Genomic DNA, 21,423 nt, shown 5'->3' with positions numbered 1-21,423 from the left:
TCAAAGCGTGTGCGTGCGCACGCGGCTGTGCGCATGCACAAAACACTCTTCTTTTTTTTAAGAAAAAGGACTGTGTGTGTACGCACAAAACGCGTGCGTACGCACAGAATGAAAATGTGCTAGGGTGCGCGTGCATAGAGGGTGTGAGCACTGCGAGCAGAAAGCGTGCAAATAGGTGTGCGTACGCACACTTGTGTGCGCCCGCACAGAAGGAGAAAAACAGGAGAAGTGTGCGTACACACAAGGCTGTGCGCACGCACAGAACTCTGATCCTGCAACATTTTTAAAGCCTCTAAGGCACCAACCATGATATCAAAACAGGTTTTCAAGTCTCAAAACATCACAAAACTCCCAAAAACACAATATTTCACTAAAATTACTTAGCAAACATCAAAATAAATCTAACCAACTAAGCAATATAGCCAAATTATTCATGAGGCAAAAAGTAAAAGAGAGAAAGTTAGAAAGATATTACCATCGTGGGGTGTCTCCCACCTAGCACTTTGGTTTTAAGTCCTCAAGTTGGACTTTTGAGTGAAGCTTGTGTCATGGTGGCTTATGCTTCCACTCATCCTTGAGTTGCCACCCGCGCTTGTTCCTCAAGAATCCTCCGGGATCCCAAACGAAGTACATTAAGCTCCTAAGTAACTTCAAACAAGAATTTGGGATCCAAAATTGTTGATTGTAGACATGTATGCCCGGATCCCACACTTTGATTTCTCTATCATCCTCTTGTTGACCTTTACTTGTGCCATTAGATGAACAACCTTCCCAAGCACCTTTTAAGCACCCAATTGAATATTGGACTCCTCCAAATTAGACCTTGCACCACTTGTTCCTTGAATTCCTTTGAGAATCAACACCAAACCCTTCATCATTTAGCACTCCAAGAAGTACCCTAAGTTGATAATCTGTTTTTAAAAGAGTAAATTGGTATAGGCCTATGAAGCTCATGGAGGGAATTGTTACTCATTCAACTCGTCCTTGGGTTGGAGTCACTCTTGTAAGCTCTTGTATGAACGCTTCCACTTCTTGGATGTCTACCTCCTCCTCACCACTCTTTTCTAACTCTCCCCCTTTTCTCTCAAACTTAAGAGAGGAAGCCTCCTCAAGATCATTGAGGGGGTTGACCAAGGTGGACAAAAAATCCTTGATGATGCAATCCACTTCTTGATCAAACTCTCTCAATTCTCCATTCACCTCTTCCATTTCACAAGTTCTACCTTCTTTCTCTTGTTGCAATTCTTGTTCTAAATCTTCTACCTCCCCTTGAGGCTCCATGTTCTCCTCCTTACTACACTCCATACTTGATCCTCCGCCTTCCTCAAGGGAGATGTCTTGAGTTCTTAAGCGTAGTAGAGTCAAGCGGTTCACCACCTCGGCTATGATGGCCGTAAACTCCCCTTGCTTTCTTCGGAACCTGGTGCACGAAATTGTGATCACTACTTTTCACAACTCAAATAATCCCTAGTAATGGCTCCAAAGACTTGGTGCTCAATACCATGGCATAAACACAACTTCGCACAACTAACCAGCAAGTGCACTGGGTCGTCCAAGTAATAAACCTTACGCGAGTAAGGGTTGATCCCACGGAGATTGTTGGTATGAAGCAAGCTATGGTCACCTTGTAAATCTTAGTCAGGCAGACTCAAATGGTTATGGATGATATATGAATAAAAGATAAAGATAGAGATACTTATGTATTTCATTGGTGAGAACTTCAGATAAGCGAATGGAGATGCTTTGTCCCTTCCGTCTCTCTGCTTTCCTACTGTCTTCATCCAATCCTTCTTACTCCTTTCCATGGCAAGCTGTATGTTGGGTATCACCGTTGTCAATGGCTACAGTCCCGTCCTTTCAGAGGAAATGTTCAACGCACCCTGTCACGGCACGGCTATCCAGCTGTCGGTTCTCGATCATGTCGGAATAGAATCCAGTAATTCTTTTGCGTCTGTCACTAACGCCCCACAATCGCGAGTTTGAAGCTCGTCACAGTCATTCAATCATTGAATCCTACTCAGAATACCACAGACAAGGTTTAGACCTTCCAGATTCTCTTGAATGCAGTCATCAATTCTAGCTTATACCACGAAGATTCTAGTTAAAGAACCCAAGAGATATCCACCCAATCTAAGGTAGAACGGAGGTGATTGACGGTCACACGTTCATAGGTGAGAATGATGATGAGTGTCACGGATCATCACATTCATCAAGTTGAAGAACAAGTGATATCTTGGAACAAGAACAAGCTGAATTGAATAGAAGAACAATAATAATTGCATTAATACTCGAGGTACAGCAGAGCTCCACACCTTAATCTATGGTGTGTAGAAACTCCACCGTTGAAAATACATAAGAACAAGGTCTAGGCATGGCCGTGAGGCCAGCCTCCCAAAGAGGGTTCAATCATAAAAACATGATCAAAAGATGAAAATACAATAGTAAGAGGTCCTATTTATAGGGAACTAGTAGCTTAAGAATTACAAAGATGAGTAAAAGACATAAAAATCCACTTCCGGGCCCACTTGGTGTGTGTTTGGGCTGAGCATTGAAGCATTTTCGTGTAGAGACTTTTCTTGGAGTTAAACGCCAGTTTTTGTGCCAGTTTGGGCGTTTAACTCCCATTCTTGTGCCAGTTCCGGCGTTTAACGCCAGACATTCTTGAGCTGATTTGGAAAGCCGGTTTGGGCCATCAAATCTCAGGCAAAGTATGGACTATTATACATTGCTGGAAAGCCCAGGATGTCTACTTTCCAACGCCGTTGAGAGCGCGCCAATTGGGCTTCTGTAGCTCCAGAAAATCCACTTCGAGTGCAGGGAGGTCAGAATCCAACAGCATCTGCAGTCCATTTCAGTCTCTGAATCAGATTTTTGCTCAGGTCCCTCAATTTCAGCCAGAAAATACCTGAAATCACAGAAAAACACACAAACTCATAGTAAAGTCCAGAAAAGTGATTTTTAACTAAAAACTAATAAAAATATACTAAAAACTAACTAAAAACAATGCCAAAAAGCGTATAAATTATCCGCTCATCAGAACCCTTCTTACTCTTGGAAGAATGCTTGAAGGTCTTGTTGTTCTTGGGGTAAAGGTGATATCTCATAGAGAAAGTAAGAAATAAAAGCAAAAGACATAAGTAAACAAGAAAAGCAAACACCTAAATATTAACAAAAATAACCAAATAACCAAAAAGTAAGATATTTACATTATGGACATATTTAAAACAACCAAAAGATAGCACTCAATTGCATCCCCGGCAACAGCGCCAAAAACTTGACGCGAGCAAAACCATCGGTTAAGAATTCCTTCTCGGTAAAGGAGAGATATAACTTCGTTGCAAGTATAGCTCTCAACCAACAAGTAATGCCCGATCAAAGTTTAGAATTTCTAATTAAACCGAGAGTAGTTAAACCTCGGGTCGTTCTTCCCTAGGATGCAATTGAATTTTTATATGCTTTCGGTTGTGGGGAAAAAGGGGGTTTTGCAATTAAAGAACTAAAGATTGAAAGAACTAAAGATATAAAAGAACCAAACAATTATCAAAATTGGCAATTAATGCAAGTAAAAAGGAGATAAGATCAAAACTAAGTGAAAATGCTAGAAATGCATAAAGAAGCCTTGACTTGGGAATGAAGATCCGAGGAATTCTATCATCGCCATAACCACAACTATGGTAATTATGATGAGTCAATTTTGCCTAGTCAACCCCAACCATCGAGGAGTAAGTCAAGCAAGCATAATTGACCTTAATCCATAAGTCCTAGCTAACTTACCAAACTAGTTGATAAAAAGCTAGCGTCAATGGAAACAAGAGTCAACTAACTACCCAAGAATTACCACTAAATGTTGGACATTATGACTCTAGTATCCTAGGAACTCACACCACAAGCCAAGGTGGGAAAATCTACTCAAAATCTAGAGTTGGCATTTTCACAAACAACTTGTGTGCATAAAAGTAAAGCATGAAAAATTGCAAGGAAAATTAGAAAACTATAACCAATTATCAACAAAACCAAATGTAAACAAGCAATCAAATATAAAGGAAGCATGAAACATAAAATTCATCAATCAAAACTTCAAGAAACAAAAAATTGCAATTATAAACAAAGTAACTTGAACAAAAGGAAATGAAAATAAAGACAATGTAATTAAAGTGAAATTAAAGAGTACTTACAATTAAAGATGACCAAAATCCAAAATTAAGCTTGCTATAAAATGCTAAATGAGAATGGAAAATGAAACCCTAAGAGAGCAATGCTACACTACTCCTACTCCTACTCCTAATTACTCTCCAAAACTATCTAAGTAACCTCCCCCTTTGATATGTGTTAAATCCCCTTATATAGCACTATAAATTCATCTCCCAGCCTTCAAAATTTGGGCCAAAAGCCCTCAGAAAATGCACAACACACGTTTCATTAACAAAATCACGTGCAGGGACTTGTGCGGACGCACAGATGTGTGCGTCCGCACACTTGGCTATTTTGGCTCATGCGCATACGCACGGGTACTTGTGCGCACGCACGCATAGAAATTTCCTCTTGTGCGTACGCACACTGGCTTGTGCGCACGCACACTTGGCTAAAGCAGTCTTGTGTGTACGCATGCTTGCTTGTGCACACGCACACCTTTGCTGTGTGTGTTTTTCCTTGTTTTCTTCATGTTTTCTCCCTTGCACATGCTTCCTTCCACTTTTGGCCATCCATTCTTGCCTTTAAGGCCTGAAATCACTCATAAACCGTATCACGGCATCGAATGACATAAAAGTGGAATTAATTTGCTCCATTAAAGCATAAAATTGCATGTTTTCACATTTATTAGGTTCACTTTAGGGATCAAACACAAAAGTATGTGGTGCACGAAATTGTGATCACACTTTTCATAACTCCGAACAATTAACCAGCAAGTGCACTGGTTCGTCCAAGTTATACCTTACGTGAGTAAGGGTCGATCCCACGGAAATTGACGGCTTGAAGCAAGCTATGGTCATCTTTAAATCTCAGTCAGGCGGATTACAATGGTTATGAGGATTTGATAATTAAAAGATAAATAAAATAGAAAATAACATAGAGATACTTATGTAATTCATTAGTGGAAATTTCAGATAAGCGTTTGGAGATGCTTTGTTGCTTCAGAACCTCTACTTTCCTATTGTCTTCATCCAATCATGGGTCCTCCCTTCCATGGCAAGCTGTATGATCCTCTCAGTGAAAATGGTCCGACTACGGTTTCTGTACGGCTAATCAACTGTCGGATTTCTCGTCTCGGATGAAAAATACCAGGCACAGCTACTGCAGGGCTAATCATCTGTCGGTTCTCACTTGTGTCAGAATAGGATCCCTTGATCCTTTTGCACACTGTCACTGCACCCAACAGTTGTGAGTTTGAAGCTTGTCACAGTCATCCCTTCCCATATCCTACTCGGAATACCACAGACAAGGTTTAGACTTTCCGGATCTCAAGAAAGCTGTCTATTGGTTCTAGCCAGTACCACGAAAGTTCTAATCACGAATTCGGATGCTCTGTTGTCAAGAGAAGCGATGCAAATCCGTGGATCAGAGACCTAAGAGAATATACTTTGGCTGTTGTCCAATGAATGTAGACCGCTTTGTGGTTGTCAGGCACGCGGATCTTGGTTAAGCGAGTAACGAAGATAGTGGGTGATTGTCACGGGTCACCCCCTTCATTCTGACTTAACTAAATTAAGTACGAGAGTATATCTTGGAGAAGAAGTAGGCGTGAATTGAAAGAAAATCAATAGTACTTGCATTAATTCATGAGTAACAGCAGAGCTCCTCACCTTAATCTATGAGGTGTAGAAACTCCACCGTAGAAAATACATAAGAGAAGAAGGTCTAAGCATGGCCGAATGGCCAGCCTCCCAAAAGTAATCCAAAGATCAAAAGATATTCCAAAAATCCCTAGATGAAATACAATAGTCAAAAGTGCTATTTATACTAAACTAGTTACTAGGGTTTACAGAAAATGAGTAGATACTGCAGAAATCCACTTCCGAGACCCACTTGGAGTGTGTTTGGGCTGAGCTTGGAAGATTTCACGTGCATAGGCCATTCTTGGAGTTAAACGCTAGCTTGGGTGCCAGTTTGGGCGTATAACTCCATTTCTGGTGCCAGTTCCGGCGTTTTACGCCAGAAAAAGGGTCTTTGGTGGGCGTTTGGACGCCAGTTTGAGCCATCAAATCTCAAGAAAAGTATGGACTATTATACATTTTTGGAAAGCCCAAGAAGTATACTTTCCAACACAATTGAGAGCGTTCCAATTGGGTCTCTGTAGCCCAAGAAAATCCACTTTGAGTGTAGGAGGGTCAGAATCCAACAGCATCTGCAGTCTTTTCTCAGCCTCTGAATCAGATTTTTGCTCAGGTCCCTCAATTTCAGCCAGAAAATACCTGAAATCACAGAAAAACACACAAACTCATAGTAAATTCCAGAAATGTGATTTTTTCATAAAAACTAATAAAAATATACTAAAAAGTAACTAAATCATACTAGAAACTACCTAAAAACAATGCCAAAAAGCATATAAATTATCCGCTCATCACAACACCAAACTTAAATTGTTGCTTGTCCCCAAGCAAATAAAAACAAAATAGGATAAAAAGAAGAGAATATACAATAAATCTTAAAATATCAATGAAGCTTAGTTCTAATTAGATGAGCGGGGCTAGTAGCTTTTTGCTTCTGAACAGTTTTGGCATCTCACTTTATCCTTTGAAGTTCAGAATGATTGGCATCCATAAGAACTCAAAATTCAGATAGTGTTATTGATTCTTCTAGTTTAGTATGTTGATTCTTGAACACAGCTACTTTATGAGTCTTGGCCGTGACCCTAAGCATATTGTTTTCCAGTATTACCACAGGATACATAAATGCCACAAACACATAACTGGGTGAACCTTTTCAGATTGTGACTCAGCTTTGCTAGAGTTTCCAGTTAGAGGTGTCTAGAGTTCTTAAGCACACTCTTTTGCTTTGGATCACGACTTTAACCACTCAGTCCCAAGCTTTTCACTTGGACCTTCATGACACAAGCACATGGTTAGGGATAGCTTGATTTAGCCGCTTAGGCCAAGATTTTATTCCTTTGGGCCCTCCTATCCACTGATGCTCAAAGCCTTGGATCCTCTTTACCCTTGCCTTTTAGTTTAAAGGGTTACTGGCTTTTTGCTCTTGCCTTTTGGTGTAAAGAGCTATTGGCTTTTTCTGCTTGCTTTTTCTTTTTCTTTCTTTTTTTTCGCAAGCTTTGTATTTTTCACTTCTTTTTCTTGCTTCAAGAATCAATTTTATGATTTTTCATATTATCAATAACATTTCTCTTTTTCATTATTCTTTCAAGAGCCAACAATTTTAACATTCATAAACTTCACTATCAAAAATATGCATTGTTCAAGCATTCATTCAGAAAACAAAAAGTATTGCCAGCACATTAAAATAATTGAACTAATTTCAAGATAGAATTCAAAATTCATGTACTTCTTGTTCTTTTGCAAATAGAAACATTTTTCATTTAAGAAAGGTAAAGGATTCATGGAACACTCATAGCTTTAAGACATAGACACTAGACACTAATGATCATGTAATAAAGACACAAACATAGTCAACTCATAAAGCATAAAAAAACGAAAAACAGAAAAATAAAAAAAGGAAATTAAAGAACGGGTCCACCTTAGTGACGGCAGCTAGTTCTTCCTCTTGAAGATCCTATGGAGTGCTTAAGCTCCTCAATATCTCTTCCTTGCCTTTGTTGTTTCTCCTTCATAGCTCTTTGGTCTTCTCTAATTTTATGGAGGATAATGGAGTGCTCTTGGTGCTCCATCCTTAGTTGCTCCATATTGGAACTCAAATCACCCAAAGAGGTGTTGAGTTGCTCCCAATAGTTGTGTGGAGGAAAATGCATCCCTTGAGGCATCTCAGGAATTTCTTGATGAGGGACTTCCTCATGCTCTTGTTGAGGTCCATGAATGGGCTCTCTTGTTTGCTCCATCCTCTTTTTAATGATGGGCTTGTCCTCTTCAATGAGGATGTCTTCCTCTATAACAATTCTGGCTGAATTGCATAGGTGACAGATCAGATGAGGAAAGGCTAACCTTGCCAAAGTGGAAGGCTTGTCAGCCACCTTGTATAGTTCTAGAGGTATGATCTCATGAACTTCCACTTTCTCTCCAATCATGATACTATGGATCATGATAGCCCGATCCACAGTTACTTCGGACCGGTTGCTAGTGGGAATGATAGAGCGTTGGATGAACTCTAACCATCCTCTACCATGGGTTTGAGGTTAAGCCTTCTCAGTTGAACCGGCTTGCCTTTGGAGTCTCTCTTTCATTGAGCTCCTTTCACACAGATGTCTATGAGGACTTGGTCTAACCTTTGATCAAAGTTGACCCTTCTTGTGAAAGGATGAAGATCTCCTTGCATCATTGGCAAGTTGAATGCCAACCTCACGGTTTCTAGACTGAAATCCAAGTATCTCCCCCGAACCACTGTAAGCCAATTCTTTGGGTTCAGGTTCACACTTTGATCTTGGTTCTTAGTGATCCATGCATTAGTATAGAACTCTTGAACCATTAAGATTCTGACTTGTTAGATGGGGTTGGTGAGAGCTTCCCAACTTCTTCTTTTAATCTCTCATCGGATCTCCGGATATTCGCTCTTTTTGAGCTTGAAGGGGACCTCGGGGATCACCTTTTTCTCGTTCACAACTTCATAGAAGTGGTCTTGATAGACCTTTGAGATGAATCTCTCCATCTCCCATGACTCAGAGGTGGAAGCAATTGCCTTACCTTTTCTCTTTCTAGAGGTTTCTCCGGTCTTAGGTGCCATTAATGGTTATGGAAAAACAAAAAGCAACACTTTTTTCACACCAAACTTAAAAGGTTTGCTCGTCCTCGAGCAAAAGAAGAAAGAAAGGAGGAGAAAAAGAAGAAATGGAAGAGATGGAGGTGTAGGAGTGGTTCGGCCAAGGGGGGTTGGGAGTGTTTGTGATGTGTGAAAATGAAGCAGTAAGGAGGGGTATTTATAGGGTAAGGGGGAGAGGGAATCCGTGTGATAGGGGATAGGTTTGAGAGGGAAATGGTTTGAATTTAAGTGGGTGGGGGTGGGTGAGTTGTATGATGGGAAATAGTGGATGGATGTGAGTGGTGAAGAGATTATGGGGAAGAGGGTAGGATTTGATAGGTGAATGGTGTTTGGAGAAGAGTGTTATGGAAAGGTGTGAAGAGGAATGAGAGTGAGTTGGGGTAGGTAGGGATCCTGTGGGGTCCATAGATCCTGAGGTGTCAAGGATTTCTCAACCCTGCACCTTTCTGGCATTTAAACGCCCTCTGTGTGGCATTTCTGGCGTTAAACGCTAGGCTGATGCCCCTTTTCTGGCGTTAAACGCCAGTCTGGCTGCCAGTTCTGGCGTTTAACGCCCAGAATGCTGCCAGACTGGGCGTTAAACGCCCATTCTGCTACCCGTACTGACGTTTAACGCCAGCCAGATACTAGACACCCTTTTCTGGCGTTAAACGCCAGTCTGTGTGCCATTTCTGGCATTTAACGCCCAGAATGCTACCAGACTGGGCGTTAAATGCCAATTTTGCTATCCTTATTGACATTTAAACAACAGTAAGCTCGTCCTCCAGGGTGTGCTATTTTTGATGTTGTTTTTTATTTCACTTTAATTCTGCAGCTATTTTTGTGACTTCACATGATCATCAACCTAAAGAAGACATATAATAACAATGGAAAATAAAATGAAAAAGTAATTAATATAGATAAATAAAATTAGGTTGCCTCCCAATAAGCGCTTCTTTAATGTCAATAGCTTGACACGAAGCTCTTATAGAGCTTCACAGATGCTTAGAGCATGGTTGTGGCCTCTCAACACCAAACTTAGAAGTTGAGTGTAGGGGCTTTGTCTGACTCTGTATTGAGAGAAGCTTTTCATGCTTCGTCTCCATGTTTACAGAAGAAGATCCTTGAGTCTTAAACACAAGGTAGTCCTCATTCAATTGAAGGACTAACTCTCCTCTGTCCACATCAATCACAGCCCTTGCTGTGGCTAGGAAGGGTCTTCCAAGGATGATGGATTCATCCTCATCCTTCCCAGTGTCTAGGATTATGAAGTCAGCAGGGACGTAAAGGCCTTCAACCTTCACTAAGACATCCTTTACAAGTCCATAAGCCTGTTTCATTGATTTGTCTGCCATTTCTAGTGAGATTCTTGCAGCTTGTACCTCAAAGATTCCTAGTTTCTCCATTACAAAGAGTGGCATGAGGTTGATACCTGACCCCAGGTCACACCGAGCCTTCTCAAAGGTCATGGTGCATGTGGTGCAAGGTATTAAGAACTTTCTAGGATCCGGTTTCTTTTGAGGTAATGTCTGCTAAATCCAGGTATTCAGTTTATTGATGAGCAATGGAGGTTCATCCTCCTAAGTCTCATTACCAAATAACTTGGCATTCAGCTTCATGATTGCTCCTAGATACTGAGCAACTTGCTCTTCAACAGTGTCTTCATCTTCTTCAGAGGAAGAATACTCATCAGAGCTCATAAATGGCAAAAGTAAGTTTAGTGGAATCTTTATTGTCTCTGTATGTGCCTCAGATTCCTTTGGTTCCTCAATAGGGAACTCCTTATTGATCAGTGGACGTCCCTTGAGGTCTTCCTCACTGGAATCACTGCCTTTTCACTCTTTCCAGGTTCGGCCATTTTGGTTATATTAATGGCCTTGCACTCTCTCTTTGGATTCTCTTCTATATTGCTTAGGAGAGTACTAGGAGGAGTTTCAGTAACTCTTTTACTCAATTGACCCACTTGTGCCTCCAAATTTCTGATGGAGGACTTTATTTCATTCATGAAACTGAGAGTGGTTTTAGATAGATCAGATACTATGTTTGCTAAGCCAGATAGGCTCTGCTCAGAATTCTCTGTCTGTTGCTAAAAAGATGATGGAAAAGGTTTGCTATTACCAAACCTATTTCTACCACCATTATTGTTGTTGAAGCCTTGTTGACGCTTCTGTTGATCCTTCCATGAGAAATTTGGATGATTCCTCCATGAAGAATTATAGGTGTTTCCATAGAATTCTCCCATGTAATTCACCTCTTCCATTGTAGAATTCTCAAGGTCATAAGCTTCTCCTTCAGAGGAGGCTTTTTTAACACTGTCGGATGCAGCTTGCAATCCAGTCAGATTCTCTGAAATCACATTGACTTGCTGAGTCAATATTTTATTCTGAGCCAATATGGCATTCAGAGTATCAATCTCAAGAACTCCTTTCTTCTGAGTCATCCCATTATTCACAGGATTTCTTTTAGAAGTGTACATGAACTGGTTATTTGTAACCATCTCAATGAGTTCTTGGGCTTCTACAGGGGTTTTCAAATGAAGAGATCCACCAGAAGAATGGTCCAATGACATCTTGGACAATTCAGACAGACCATCATAGAATATACATATGATGCTCCATTCGGGAAGCATGTCAGAAGGACACCTTTTGGTTAATTGCTTGTATCTTTCCCAAGCTTCATAGAGAGATTCACCTTCTTTCTGTTTGAAGGTTTGGATGTCCACTCTAAGCCTACTCAGCTTTTGAGGTGGAAAGAATTTGGTCAAGAAAGCGTTGACCAACTTGTCCCAAGAGTTCAGGCTTTCTCTAGGTTGTGAGCCCAACTATGTTCTACCTCTGTCTCTTACAGCAAAGGGGAAAAACATAAGTCTGTAGACCTCGGGATCAATCTCATTGGTCTCAAAAGTTTCACAGATCTGTAAGAATTCAGCTAAGAACTGATGAGGATCTTCCGATGGAAGTCCATGAAACTTGCAATTCTGCTGCATTAGAGAAACTAATTGAGGCTTAAGCTCAAAGTTGTTTGCTCCAATGGCAGGAATTGAGATGCTTCTTCCATAGAAGTTAGAAGTTGGTGCAGCATAGTCACCAAGCATCTTCCTTGCATCTCTAGCATTGTTGTTGGGTTCGGCTGCCATGTCTGCTTCTTTTTCAAAATTCTCTGTAAGGTCCTCTCCGGAGTGTTGTGCTTTAGCTTCTCTTAGCTTCTTCTTCAGAGTTCTTTCAGGTTCAGGATCAGCTTCAACAAGAATGTTTTTATCCCTGTTTCTGCTCATAGAAAAAGAAGAGAACAAAAGGAGTAGTGGAATCCTCTATGTCACAGTATAGAGATTCCTTGAGGTGTCAGAGAAAAAGAAGAATAGAGGAATGAAGTAAAGAGAAGATAAGAAGAATTCGAACACAGAGAGAGAGGGTTAAGTAGAAGAGAAGTGTTAGCAAATAAATAGAAAAAGGTGAGAGAGAGAGTATTCGAAAATTAAAACTAAAACAATTAGTTAATTAAAAAGATTTTTGAAAAAGAGGTTAGTGATTTTCGAAAATTGGAAATGGAAAAGTGGTTAGGTGGTTTTGAAAAAGATAAAAAATAGTAATTAGTTAAAAAAAAGATTTGAAAATAGTTTTGAAAAGATAAGAAGTCAGGAATGCTGTCTATTAGTTCTAGCCTATACCACGAAGGTTCTAATCACGAATTCGGATGCTCTGTTGTTAGGAGAGGCGATGCGAATCCATCGATCAGAAACCCAAGAGAATATACTCCGGCTGTCCTCCAATGACTACATTGAACATCATGTAGATCGCTTTGTGGTTGTCAGGCACGCGGATCTTGGTTAAGCGAGTAACGAAGATAGTGGGTGATTGTCACGGGTCACCCCCCTTCATTCTGACTTAACTGAATTAAGTACAAGAGTATATCTTGGAGAAGAAGTAGGCGTGAATTGAAAGAAAAATAATAGTACTTGCATTAATTCATGAGGAACAGCAGAGCTCCTCACCTTAATCTATGAGGTGTAGAAACTCTACCGTAGAAAATACGTAAGAGAAGAAGGTCTAGGCATGGCCGAATGGCCAGCCTCCCAAAAGTGATCCAAAGATCAAAAGATATTCCAAAAATCCCTAGATGAAATACAATAGTCAAAAGTGCTATTTATACTAAACTAGTTACTAGTGTTTACAGAAAATGAGTAGATAGTGCAGAAATCCACTTCCGGGGACCACCTGGTGTGTGTTTGGGCTGAGCTTGGAAGCTTTCACGTGTATAGGCCATTCTTGGAGTTAAACGTCAGCTTGGGTGCCAGTTTGGGAGTTTAACTCCAGTTCTGGTGCCAATTCCGGCGTCTTACGCAAGAAAAGGGTCTTTGATGGGCGTTTGGACACCAGTTTGGGCCATCAAATCTCAAGAAAAGTATGGACTATTATATATTTCTGGAAAGCCCAAGATGTCTACTTTCCAACGCATTTGAGAGCGAGCCAATTAGGATTCTGTAGCTCCAGAAAATCTACTTCGAGTGCAGGAGGGTCAGAATCCAACAACATCTGCAGTCCTTTCTCAACCTCTGAATCAGATTTTTGCTCAGGTCCCTTAATTTCAGCCAGAAAATACCTGAAATCAAGGTATTAAAAATTGAGTTTTTATGTGAAATTGAAAAAGTAAATTAAGAATATAAAACATAAAATCTTAACAATATTTAAATCGTACAATCGTCAGACTTAGTACAAATTTTGTAAAATCGATAGACTCATTTAAAATCGTAATATCGGAAGATTTTAAGAGTTAAATCGAGATTTTAACTACTATGCCTGAAATCACAGAGAAACACACAAACTCATAGTAAAGTCCAGAAATATAATTTTTGCATAAAAACTAATAAAAATATACTAAAAAGTAACTAAAACATACTAGAAACTACCTAAAAATAATGCCAAAAAGCGTATAAATTATCCGCTCATCAGTGTGCTATTATGGTGCTTAAGTGTAGGTTTATGTGATGAAATCCATCCAAATCAAGCTAAAATATATCAAAAAATATAGACTCATCACATCACTACCCCAGACGACGGCAAGGAGGACTTTATTCTGTGGGGTACATGGGTGAATGAGAAGCCTCCATCCCGGCGTGCATCTAGAGCTCGACTCAGAGCAGCAGCAGCTAGACCTTCTTCTTCATCCGCTCCAACAGAACCAGCAGCACCAACAGCACCTTTAGCACCACAACCAGCACCCCAGCCGACCTATTTTTGGTACAGCGTCTCTTCCGCTTCATGGAGCGTAGTGAGCGCCGCATCATGCGACGCCTTGATAGAATGGATCAGATGTTTGTAGCACTAGGCATTGAGTTACCCCTTCTTCCCAACTCATCCGCATCCGACGATGAAGAGCATGAGGAGGAGCAAGCTCAACCAGAGGCACCTCCACAGACACAGGCTACCCCGGAGGCACAACAGCCCTTAGAGGAGCCACAACCTCAGCCCCAGTAGCCAGGTGTGACCGTTGACCCTCACCCTGAGCCCGAGCAGTAGCATCGAGGATGATGCTTCATTCTAAGTGTGGGGAGGTCACCGTCTTCGCCGTCGGTGGATAGCTACTTTGAGTGAATGGTGGACGAAATTGTGATCATCAATAATGGCTCCAATGACCTGGTAGCTTTCACACGTGAATTACACTTAGTCACAACTCCGCACAACTAACCAGCAAGTGTACTGGGTCGTTGATGAGCGGATAATTTATACGCTTTTTGGCATTGTTTTTAGGTAGTTTTTAGTAAGTTCAAGCTACTTTTAGGGATGTTTTCATTAGTTTTTATGTTAAATTCACATTTCTGGACTTTACTATGAGTTTGTGTGTTTTTCTGTGATTTCAGGTAATTTCTGGCTGAAATTGAGGGACTTGAGCAAAACTCTGAAAAAGGCTGACAAAAGGACTGCTGATGTTGTTGGAATCTGACCTCCCTGCACTCGAATTGGATTTTCTGGAGCTACAGAACTCCAAATGGCGCGCTCTCAACGGCGTTGGAAATTAGACATCCTGAGCTTTCCAGAAATATATAATAGTCCATACTTTATTCGGAAATTGACGACGTAACTTGGCTTTGAACGCCAAGTACATGCTGCTGTCTAGAGTTAAACGCCAGAAACACGTCATGATCCGGAGTTGAACGCCCAAAACACGTTATAACTTGGAGTTCAACTCCAAGAGAAGCCTCAGCTCGTGGATAGATCAAGCTCAGCCCAAGCATACACCAAGTGGGCCCCGGAAGTGGATTTATGCATCAATTACTTACTCATGTAAACCCTAGTAGCTAGTCTAGTATATATAGGACATTTAACTATTGTATTAGACGTCTTTTGACCACGGTTTCATCTTTGGTCTCAGTTTTGTTTTATTCTTCATCTTAAGAGGCTATTGATCACGTTTTAGGGGGCTGGCCATTCGGCCATGCCTGAACCTTTCACTTATGTATTTTCAACGGTGGAGTTTCTGCACACCATAGATTAAGGGTGTGGAGCTCTGCTGTACCTCAAGTTTCAATACAATTACCATTACTTTCTATTCAATTCTCTTTTATTCTTATTCCAAGATATACGTTGCACAACACTTTGATGAATGTGATGATCCGTGACACTCATCATCATTCTCACCTATGAACGCGCGTGACTAACAACCACTTCCGTTCTACCTTAGGCCGGGCGCATATCTCTTAGATTCCCCAACAGAATCTTCGTGGTATAAGCTAGATAGATGGCGGTATTCATGGGGATCCGGAAAGTCTAACCTTGTCTGTGGTATTCCGAGTAGGATTCCGGTATTGAATGACTGTGACGAGCTTCAAACTCCTGAAGGCTGGGTATGATGACAAACGCAAAAGAATCAAGGGATTCTACTCCAACCTGATTGAGAACCGACAGATGATTAGCTGTGCTGTGACAGAGCATTTGGACCATTTTTACTGAGAGGATGGGATGTAGCCATCAACAAAGGTGATGCCTCCAGACGATTAGCCGTGCAGTGACAGCGCATAGGACCATTTTCCCGAGAGGATTAAAAGTAGCCATTGATGATGGTGATGCCCTACATACAGCTTGCCATGGAAATGAGTAAGAAGGATTGGATGAAAGTAGTAAGAATGTAGAGATTCGAAAGGATTCTAGCATCTCCACACGCCCATCTGAAAGTCCCACTATTGATTTACATAAGTATTTCTATCCTATTTTATTTTCTGTTTATTTTTATTAATCATATTTGATTTTCTAAATTCCATAATTTTATCCTCCTGACTGAGATTTACAAGGTGACCATAGCTTGCTTCATACCAACAATCTCTGTGGGATCGACCCTTACTCACGTAAGGTATTACTTGGATGACCCAGTACACTTGCTGGTTAAGTTGAACGGAGTTGTGATCACACGTGCCAATTTTAAATTCCATACAAGTACAAGGAGTACAACTTTAAGGATCACAATTTCGTCCACCAAGTTTTTGGCGCCGTTGCCGGGGATTGTTCGAGTTTGGACAACTGACGGTTCATCTTGTTGCTCAGATTAAGTAATTTTCTTTTCAAAAATATTTTTCAAAATTTTTCTTTTCTTTATCGTTTTTCCAAAAATATTTCGAAAAAAATTAATAAAAATCCAAAAAAATTAATAAAATCATAAAAATAAAAAAATATTTTGTGTTTCTTGTTTGAGTCTTGAGTCAACTTTTAAGTTTGGTGTCAATTGCATGCTTTTTAAAATTTTTTCTTGCATTTTTCGAAAATTCCATGCATTCATAGTGTTCTTCATGATCTTCAAGATGTTCTTGACAAGTCTTCTTGTTTGATCTTGATGTTTTCTTATTTTGTGTTGTTTGTTGTTTTTCATATGCATTTTTTGTTTGTTAGTGTCCATGCATTAAAGATTTCTAAGTTTGGTGTCTTGCATGTTTTCTTTGCATAAAAAATTTTTCAAAAATATGTTCTTGATGTTCATCATGATCTTCAAAGTGTTCTTGGTGTTCATCTTGACATTCATAGTGTTCTTGCATACATCTTGTCTTTTGATCCAAAATTTTTATGTTTTGGGTCATGTTTGTGTTTTTCTCTCTCCTCATTAAAAATTCAAAAATCAAAAAAATATCTTTTCCTTATTTCCCTCCAAATTTTCGAAATTTTGGGTTGACTTGGTAAAAAATTTTTAAAAATTAGTTGTTTCTTACAAGTCAAGTTAAAATTTCAATTTTAAAAATCTTATCTTTTCAAAATCTTTTTCAAAAATTATATCTTTTTCATTTTTTTCTATTTCTCGAAAATTTCAAAATTCTTTTTCAAAATATTTTCAAAATCTTTTTCTTATCTTTATATCAAATTTTCGAAAATTAGCTAACAATTAATGTGATTGATTCAAAAATTTGAAGTTTGTTACTTGCTTATTAAGAAAGGTTCAATCTTTAAGTTCTAGAATCTTATCTTTTAGTTTCTTGTTAGTTAAGTAATTTTAAAAAAATTAAATCTTTTTCAAACATATCTTTTTATCTTTTATCCTATCTTTTTCAAAAATTTTATCTTTTTCAAAATTTGATTTCAAAATATCTTATCTAACTTCTTATCTTCTTATCTTTTTAAAATTTGATTTTAATATCTTTTTCAACTAACTATTTGACTTTTTGTTTGTTTCTTATCTTTTTTCAAAACCACCTAACTACTTTTCCCTCTCTAATTTTTGAAAATATCTCACCTCTTTTTCAAAAATTCTTTTTGTTCTAAATTTTAATTTTAATTATATTTTATCTTTAATTTTCGAAAATTACTAACCCCTTTTTAAAATTATTTTCGAAATTCTCCCTCTCTTTTCTTGTTCTATTTAATTATTTAATTACTAACACTTCTCTTCACCTCTCTCCATCTAAATATCCGAATCCCCTCTTCTACATTCTTCTCCCCTTTCTTCTTCTACTAACATAAAGGAATCTCTATACTGTGACATAGAGGATTCCTCTTCTTTTCTTGTTTTCTTCTCTTTCATATGAGCAGGAACAAAGAAAAAGTCACTCTTGTTGAAATTGATCCAGAACCTGAAAGGACTCTGAAGAGAAAATTAAAAGAAGCTAAGTTACAACAATCTAAAGGTAACCTTTCAGAAACATTAGAACAAGAGAAGGAGATGGCAGCCAAAAATAATAATAATGCAAGGAGAATGCTTGGTGACTTCACAAAGCCAACATCCAAATTTGATGGAAAAAGCATCTCCATTCCTGCCATTGGAGCCAACAACTTTGAGCTGAAACCTCAGCTAGTTGCCTTAATGCAACAGAACTACAAGTTTTATGGACTTCCATCTAAAGATCCTTACCAGTTTTTAACTGAGTTCTTGCAGGTTTGTGAGACTGTTAAGACGAATGGAGTTGATCCTGAAGTCTACAGACTCATGCTTTTCCCTTTGCTGTAAGAAACAGAGCTAGAATATGGTTGGATTCACAACCCAAGGATAGCCTGGACTCCTGGGATAAGCTGGTCACTGCCTTCTTGGATAAATTCTTTCCTCCTCAAAAGCTGAGCAAGCTGAGAGTGGACGTTCAAACCTTCAAACAAAAAGATGGTGAATCCCTCTATGAAGCTTGGGAAAGATACAAGCAGCTGACCAAAAGATGTCCATCTGACATATTTTCAGAATGGACCATATTAGATATATTCTATTATGGTCTATCTGAATTTTCGAAAATGTCATTGGACCATTCTGCAGGTGGATCTATTCACCTAAAGAAAACACCTGTAGAAGCTCAAGAACTCATTGATATGGTTGCAAATAACCAATTCATGTACACTTCTGAGAGAAATTCCGTGAATAATGGGATACCTCATAAGAAAGGAGTTCTTGAAATTGATGCTCTAAATGCCATATTGGCTCAGAACAAAGTGTTGACTCAACAGGTCAACATGATCTCTCAAAATCTGAATGGATGGCAACATGCATCCAACAGTACTAAAGAGGCAGCTTCTGAAGAAGCTTATGATCCTGAGAACCCTGCCATGGCAGAGGTTAATTACATGGGTGAACCTTATGGAAACACCTATAACTCATCATGGAGAAATCATCCAAATTTCTCATTGAAGGATCAACAAAAGCCTCAACAAGGCTTTAACAATGGTGGACGCAATAGGCTGAGCAATAGCAAGCCTTTCCCATCATCTTCTCAGCAACAGACAGAGAATTCTGAACAAAACACTTTTAATTTAGCCAATCTAGTCTCTGATCTGTCAAAGGCCACTTTCAGTTTCATGAGTGAAACAAGATCATCCATCAGAAATCTGGAGGCACAAGTGGGCCAACTGAGTAAGAAAGTCATTGAAACTCCTCCCAGTATTCTCCCAAGCAATACAGAAGAGAATCCAAAAGGAGAGTGCAAGGCCATTGATATAATCAATATGGCCGAATGCACAAGGGAGGAGGAGGACGAAAATCCTAGTGAGGAAGACCTCCTGGGACGTCCCTCAAGCAAGAAGGAATTTCCTATTAAGGATCCAAAGGAATCTGAGGCTCATATAAAGACCATAGAGATTCCATTAAATTTTCTTCTGCCATTCATGAGCTCTGAAGACTATTCTTCCTCTGAAGAGGATAAAGATGTGACTGGAGAGCAAGTTGCTCAATATTAGGAGCTATCATGAAGCTGAATACTAAGTTGTTTGGTAATGAGACTTGGGAAAGTGAACCTCCCTTGCTCATTAGTGAACTGGATACCTGGATTCAGCAAATTTTACCTCAAAAGAAACAAGATCCTGGCAAGTTTTTGATACCTTGTACCATAGGCACCATGACCTTTGCAAAAGCTCTGTGTGATCTGGGGTCAGGGATAAATCTTATGCCACTCTCTGTAATGGAGAAGCTGGGGATTATTGAGGTACAACCTGCCTTGTTCTCATTACAATTGGCAGACAAGTCATTGAGATAAACTTATAGAATAGTAGAGGACGTGTTAGTAAAGGTTGAAGGCCTTTACATCCCTGCTGATTTCATAATCTTAGACACTAGGAAGGAAGATGATGAATCCATCATCCTTAGAAGACCTTTCCTAGCTACAGCAGGAGCTGTGATAGATGTCAACAGAGGTGAACTAGTCCTTCAATTGAATGGGGACTACCTTGTGTTTAAGGCACATGGCCATCCCTCTGTGACAAAAGAGAGTAAGCATGAAGAGCTTCTCTCAGTTCAGAGTCAAGAAGAGCCCCCACAGTCAAACTCTAAGTTTGGTGTTGGGAGGCCACAACCAAACTCTAAGTTTGGTGTTAAGACCCCATATCCAAACTCTAAGTTTGGTGTTGGGACTATACAACATTGACCTGATCACCTTGTGGCTCCATGAGAGCCACTGTCAAGCTATTGACATTAAAGAAGCGCTTATTGGGAGGCAACCCAATTTTATTTATCTAATTTTTATTTTATTCTATTCTATTATTATTTTGTGTTTTCTTAGGTACATGATCATGAGGAGTGACGAAAAAAATCATAAAAATTAAAAACAGAATCAAAAACAGCAGAAGAAAAAAATTCGCACCCTGGAGGACGCACAGGCTGGCGTTCAACGCCAGTAAGATGCATCTGGCCGGCGTTCAACGCCAGAACAGAGCATTATTCTGGCGCTGAACGCCAGGAATGTGCCTAGAGAAGAAAAGCTGGCATTGAACGCCAGTAACAAGCATGAAACTGGCGTTCAACGCCAGAAACATACTTTACATAGGTGTTGAACGCCCAGAATGTGCACCACACGGCGTTTAAACGCCAGAATGGTGTGCAAAGGCAATTTACATGCCTATTTGGTGCAGGGATGGAATTCCTTGACACCTCAGGATCTGTGGACCCCACAGGATCACCTCAGGATCTGTGGACCCCACAGGATCCCCACCTAACATATTCCCACCTTACCTCCTAGTCCTAGTTTTACTCTTCCCCATATCACACCTCCCAAAACCCTTCACCAATCACCTCAAGCTCTCTTCCCAATCACCACCTTCACCACTCACATCCATCCACTCTTCCCCATAAACCCCACCTACCTTCAACAATTCAAAACCATTTTCCCACCCAATCCCACCCTAAATGGCCGCACATTCACTCCCCCCTCTCCCTATATATACCCTTCCATTCCACTTCATTTTCACACAACACAACCCCCTCTTCTTCCCCTTAGCCGAACCTACACTTCCCCTTCTCCTCCATATTCTCTTCTTCTTCTTCTTCTCTTCTTTCTTCTCTTGCTCGAGGGCGAGCAATATTTTAAGTTTGGTGTGGTAAAAGCATAAGCTTTTTGTTTTTCCATTACCATCAATGGCACCTAAGACCGGAGAATCCTCTAGAAAAGGAAAAGGGAAGACAAAAGCTTCCACCTCCGAGTCATGGGAGATGGAAAGATTCATCTCCAAGAGCCATCAAGACCACTTCTATGATGTTGTGGCAAAGAAGAAGGTGATCCCTGAGGTCCCTTTCAAGCTCAAGAAAAATGAGTATCCGGATATCCGACATGAAATCCGAAGAAGAGGTTGGGAAGTCCTAACCAACCCCATGCAACAAGTCAGAATCTTAATGGTTCAAGAG

The 21,423-nt window shown here is 39.9% G+C and overlaps 1 non-coding gene across 1 annotated transcript; it reads left to right on the top strand.

The window, feature by feature from the left end:
• Positions 1 to 11,482: 11,482 nt before the first annotated feature.
• LOC130959770 (small nucleolar RNA R71) lies at positions 11,483 to 11,590 on the top strand. Its single transcript, XR_009078836.1, has one exon. It is a non-coding gene; the product is annotated as a small nucleolar RNA R71 (small nucleolar RNA).
• The last annotated feature ends 9,833 nt before the right edge of the window (positions 11,591 to 21,423 follow it).

This window comes from Arachis stenosperma, chromosome 10 (genome assembly GCF_014773155.1).
Source record: "Arachis stenosperma cultivar V10309 chromosome 10, arast.V10309.gnm1.PFL2, whole genome shotgun sequence".
NCBI classification, from domain to species: domain Eukaryota; kingdom Viridiplantae; phylum Streptophyta; class Magnoliopsida; order Fabales; family Fabaceae; genus Arachis; species Arachis stenosperma.
The sequence above is the reverse complement of the archived record's forward strand: the minus strand, read 5'-3'. Positions and strand labels throughout refer to the sequence as shown.